Source organism: Vanessa tameamea, chromosome 20, assembly GCF_037043105.1.
Source record: "Vanessa tameamea isolate UH-Manoa-2023 chromosome 20, ilVanTame1 primary haplotype, whole genome shotgun sequence".
NCBI classification, from domain to species: Eukaryota; Metazoa; Arthropoda; class Insecta; order Lepidoptera; family Nymphalidae; genus Vanessa; species Vanessa tameamea.
This window is the reverse complement of record NC_087328.1, coordinates 1,346,183-1,352,038: the sequence shown is the minus strand read 5'-3', so window position 1 is coordinate 1,352,038 and position 5,856 is coordinate 1,346,183.

The window sequence follows — 5,856 nt, the reverse complement described above, 5'->3', positions numbered from 1 at the left end:
CAGCGCCATTGCCTATAGGCGGTGGTGACACTACAGGTCGCCCATTTGCTCCGCCTACCGATAACATAAAAAAAATAGATGAAAATGCAATGGTGCTTGTACGGACTTAAACCCGCAACCTTTAATTATATTACACGAACACAAGACCATCTCGGTTCATACTATGCTACCCATATAAGTAAACCATTAAAATAAAAATTTAGTCACATTGGTGAAACATAAAATCTCATTAAACGCCTAAAAAAATAACAAAAGTTTTAATATTCATAACAATTTTTGTGAATAGAATAACTATTATTAAAAAACAGATTTAAACGTCAACACAGTTGAACTGCATTAATATATTAAAGAGAAATAGGTCAAATTATTCCAAAGTTGCCTCAGCTTGAAGTCTAAAGTCTAGACTGTTCAAATAAAACGATCAAATATCGTATTGTGGCTCTTGATCAAATCTGCAACGAAATTATGGTTTTGAATATATGGTATTATTATATTAAAGTTTTCAATTATTAATCAACCTGAGTATAATATTAATAGTTAACTATTTAACCACTGGGGACGTTTATATCTATGACGACGTGTATCTACAAAGGAAAATTCAACTAAAATGAAAATTGTACATTATTTATTTTAAGTAATTATATAAATAAATAAGTAAGTTAGTTACTCTTTTCCAACATTTGAAATACAAAGTTATGTCAATCAAATACAAATTCCACATTTTCTAATCTAATATGGCGAGTAGGATTGCGTTTGGTTTAAATTTAAATTTACATGGACTGGCAAATATGCCATCTAGTGGTAAGTGGTCAGCACTGCTCGTAGTCACTGGAATTATAAGATACATTAACCACCCTTACATCGCAAATGCGCCACCAACCCCGGGAACTAAGATGTTATGTCCCTCGTATTTGTAGTTATATTGGCTCATTCGCCCTTCAAACCGGAACACAACGATACTAATTAATTTGCTTGGTGATTGGTTACGTGATGAGTGGGTGGTACCTACCCAGATGGGAAAGCCAGACCTGTCCTAAAAACTTTCCGTTACAAACAACTTACGAAAGTTAGTAACTTTATGTTCTCATGACTACTGTTATACTGAACCCGGACTCCCCGTACCTGGTATTCTATATTAATAACGATTGAGGTTGTTGAATTTGTTACATGTACAAATTTAATAATTTAAAAATATGATTGTTACAATTCTTCGTTCCAGATATAATAAATATATTTTAATTAATTACTAAGTAGCGGCTTCGGCTGCATGGAAAACAAATTGTTACGAAAATCTTTAAAAAAAAAATAAACCTCAACTACGAGACAGTCTTCTGATATAACAGACACTTGAAGTTTGTCTATTTGTATCATAAAATATTGTGTGGGTAGAAATATTTTTGTTTGTCGACGTAAATATACATTTATAAAAGGCAATTTTATGACATTATTAACGCATCGCCGTGTTTATTATAGATCTATTCATTCCCGTAGGCGCCTCTCAAAGTTAACTTAATGTTTTTTAAATAAAATAAACTTGAGAAATGTAATGCAATTTGCATTTTTGCTATCTTTACTTTTAGTCTCACGCACACTAAGACATTCTATAAGCACGAGCGTCATTCACTCATGTAAACGCAAGCCCATAGCGATAAAGTGGAGGGGCGCGCCTTCTTGAGTGAGTGGATCTATTTAATATAATAAGTTACCATCATTTTGGTTCCCTAGGTTTGTGGCGTATCGATGATGTAAGGAATTGTGAATATATTTTATAGTCCCAATGTTTATGGAGATAGTGACAATTTCCCCTCAGATGGTACATTTGTCTGTCCGCTTATTACCTAAATAACTATATAACATACTTCGTATTTCACTCGGAATTTGTTAAACAGTATTTAAAATGATGAATGTAATAAAAATAGCATTTATTATTAAGATAGTGTTCTGTGATGAGTTTCGAGTTTTGAAGTGAATAATTTCGTATGGGATGGGTGAACCGCTTCGTTACGTAACGCGTTACGGTGCCAGTCTGTCTGGCTTCCCTTTCTCTTACGCATACGGCAGCTATTACTTTAAGTTTGCCACTTCTGTTGGTCGCTCCGAGACACACGCATTATGCCTTGTATAACTATTAAATATTATGTTAATAGTACATTCACAGGCTGTTATTTTTTTTTACTTTTATATTGTTTAATTTCCAAACAAATTAACAATAGGAATTACCATTATCTAAAATTAATCAAAATTACTGACGTAGGTACTTTCTAAACGCTTTCCAATATGTCATTTATTGTTTAGACCAGACTAGTAGCAGATGTCCGCGTCGAAGTGTTCTCGCGACACGCATACTAATTCAGTGGACAAAGATTTATATTGTGTCACAAAAGTTGTGGCGAATACATATTTATTCGATTAATAATTGATTTATTTGTATAGTCTGTTATGTTGGTTTCCGGCAGCCGCCTAATCTCAGCTCGAGTGTGACGTGAAAGCTGAATAATTTAATTTATAATATTGTATAATGTACGATTATTTGTATCAATAAAAAAAATGCGTCATCTTTTCATTTAAATAATTAAATCAAAGATAATAATTGATTTACATGTGTTCATCGTTGTTTTTTATTTACAAGTAGTACACGAGGCCACATCAATTTCACCAACATGATGGTAAGTGGTACCACTCGTATACATTGGCGGTATAAAAACTATTAATTTAGAGCCAATGCACCAAAAATGTTACGATTACGTTATTTATATCTGTCACCTGGTTAAACATCCTTCAAAGTGAAACACAGTCAAAAGAAATGATTACTGGAAGTACACGAGGAATAAATATATTTATCGTGTTTTTTTTATACATTTGTAAGATCTATGAATTTCCCAAGTATAGAGACTATAATATATTTATTACCTACAATTATCAGTGGATGCCTTGTTTGTTTATTTAAATCAACAACTTGATTGAAACTGCATAATACTATTTTATATATCTCAAATCTACATGAAATGTACATGTACATAACATCTTAGTTCTTAAAGTTGACGATGTAAGTGACCACTTCCTATAATAAAATCATTTTTAGTTTCCTAAATTAGCTCTCTCTCGTATCTGCTGCCCTGGTGAAACTATCCTACTTGCCTGTTGGTAAATGCGCCACTGTTTGAGGCATTTGACCCAAGATCCATAATAAGGATCACAATCCTCCAAACAGTCTTAGATGCATACTGTTTCTGAATTACGTTAGATGGTGTAACTGTTGTTTTTTCTTGTCATTTCTTCTAAATAAAATCTACATTCCGAAGCGGTTGTACATTCAAATGTCTCGAATCGTGTGCTATGAGTCCACTTAATTAAAAACAATTGAAAATGAGGATCGGTTGACGTTTAGCGAGAGAAGTCAATGGACGAATTTTATTAGATTTAGATTATTGTAAATTGATTTATTTCGATTTTAAAATGGTTCATATGTATAAACCTACTTGAATGTTTGGATGTTTTGGTTTGTGATGAGTTTTATTTTGTACTTGGTAGGGTTTCGTGCAAACCTCTATTTTTGTTCTTCTGGTTTGAAGAATGAGTGATATGCACATAATATTTCTTACAGTGCTAATGTGTAGACATTTACCAGACTACTTATCTATAATATTAAAAATGTACCATTTTTTGACGGATTGTCTTCCTTGTTGACCTTTCGATATACAGTCGACGATTGTTTGACGAGTAGTTAAAACGAAATTTACCCTAAACGGTCATTGACCCTACTTTATCAGTAGGGATACAACAGTACGACTTCATTCACAGTAAAGCTGGCTTTCCATTATAAAATACAATATACATTATATCTCAAGATATAAATAACATTTAATGGTATACGTAAGGGTATTCTTTTTAAATAGGGGTGAGCGATATTCATTTATAGCTTGGGATATAATAAATAATTAATCAGAACGTTTGGAGATTATTTGACCAAGCAGTTCCAATACCGGCTACTGATACTCATATACATGCAGTATTTAAAGATACTTCAAACAAATAAATAGCATATCAATTCCGTTGTATTTTATGTTTGCCTAATGATCTGATTTAGAAAATGATTTTTGTTTAAAAGGATATACTTTTTGCTTTATTTCATTTAAATTCGAATACAAAAACCAGCCTTGAGGGCTTAACATTACATGATTTTCGAAGGCTCGAATTTTATTTATAACTTATTTTCTCAGAACATTATTTGAAGTCGATATTCTTTTTCTATGGCAGAAATGGCAAACTTGCTGGATTTCGTCTCACCTAATGGGAAAGTGGCTAGCTACCACCTCCCATGGACGTCTGCGGACTTCTAGGCTTGCAGGTGCGTTGCCGGCTTTTAAGAAATTAGTTTGCTCTTTTCCTGAAGGTTCCCAACTCATACCGGTTCGATTATGCGAGGCAGAAAATGCTTTAAAAATCGTGTTGCTGTAGATTGCCGGACATCGAGGTGGTGTGAAAGAAACTTGGAATTCCGACGCGACGCCCAAAAAAGGATTAATCCAAACAATTCCTCGGAACATTCCCCGTGAAAGATCTGATAAATGTTTTTATTTGGTTACATATTATATAAAATAATTAATATCTTTTAAGTATAAGTATTCGTGTATGAAAAAGGTTATGGCTGCATTTATCCAGATTATGATTTAGAAATCTCTCTTAGTTTGGGTTATCTGGAAAAGATGCCTACTTAGCCTTAAGTCTGCTCGTTGTACAATACATCAATTCTTTTTTTACCCTTAAGACGTTTCAATAATTATTAGTTCCTTACCGCCAAAATATTTATTAGGTACGTGAAAATTCACTGATGCATGTCTGGTTTGAACCTGAAGTATTGTAATAAAATTAACTTGTTCTAAACATTGGATAAATATTATGGCACCATATTTATTATATCATATAGTGAAAATACGACTTAACTGGAGACTGCTATTTAAGTAATAGATATAACATTATATACTTCTGTTATAAATGTTTCTATTATATAAGTACATTGTTACACACACATGTGTGCTCGCGCGAACATTCAGAGCGAGTCGATATTAATCTGTAATGTGTTCCAAATATCATTAATAAGGTAATTATATACAAGCATTATAAACGTATTATCAACATGAAGTTATTGTTATAAATTTTATTGTTTCTGATTTGAATTTTCCTCCTTTGTTTTCTTTTTTTTTAAATAAAATTTTTTTGGAATAAAGTTCTTTTACGCGGCTGTATTTAGTTCGTACAGTGATTTCTGCTAGAAATGGCGTGACCATTGACATAAGAATTTTTTTTATTGTATATACAGTTTTATTTAAAGTTATGTTTTTTTATTATCTCAATTCACACAAGTTTTGATAAAAAAAATAAATTATCATTTCACTATTCTTCGGAGAATATTCGCCTAATTTTTGGAGTATCTCTTAGTATTTATATTTTTCTTAAACGAAATAAATGGCTGGTAAGAAGGTTTGGAGTGTAGGCTATATATATGCTAAGGTACTTCTAATTCTTATACTTGTCATTCAAACATTTCAAAATATTTACATTACACTCAAACTTGATCGTAAAATTGTACTATTACTCCAACGGGGGTGAATTTGAATAATGATGTATGTTGCTCCAAAATATAACGCTTATAATCATTGATCCTGAAGTCGAACAACATGATAAATTTATTTCTTTTTATATCTTAGATGAAGAATAAATGTATTCATAAATTCGCTCGTTTATTTTGTATATACAATTCAAAATTACCGAGCTCAGTTTTTTACGCCACGATTTTTGTACCAGAGAGCAAGGCATCCGCGGATTCTATGCGCGTACGCAATACAAATGCGAGCC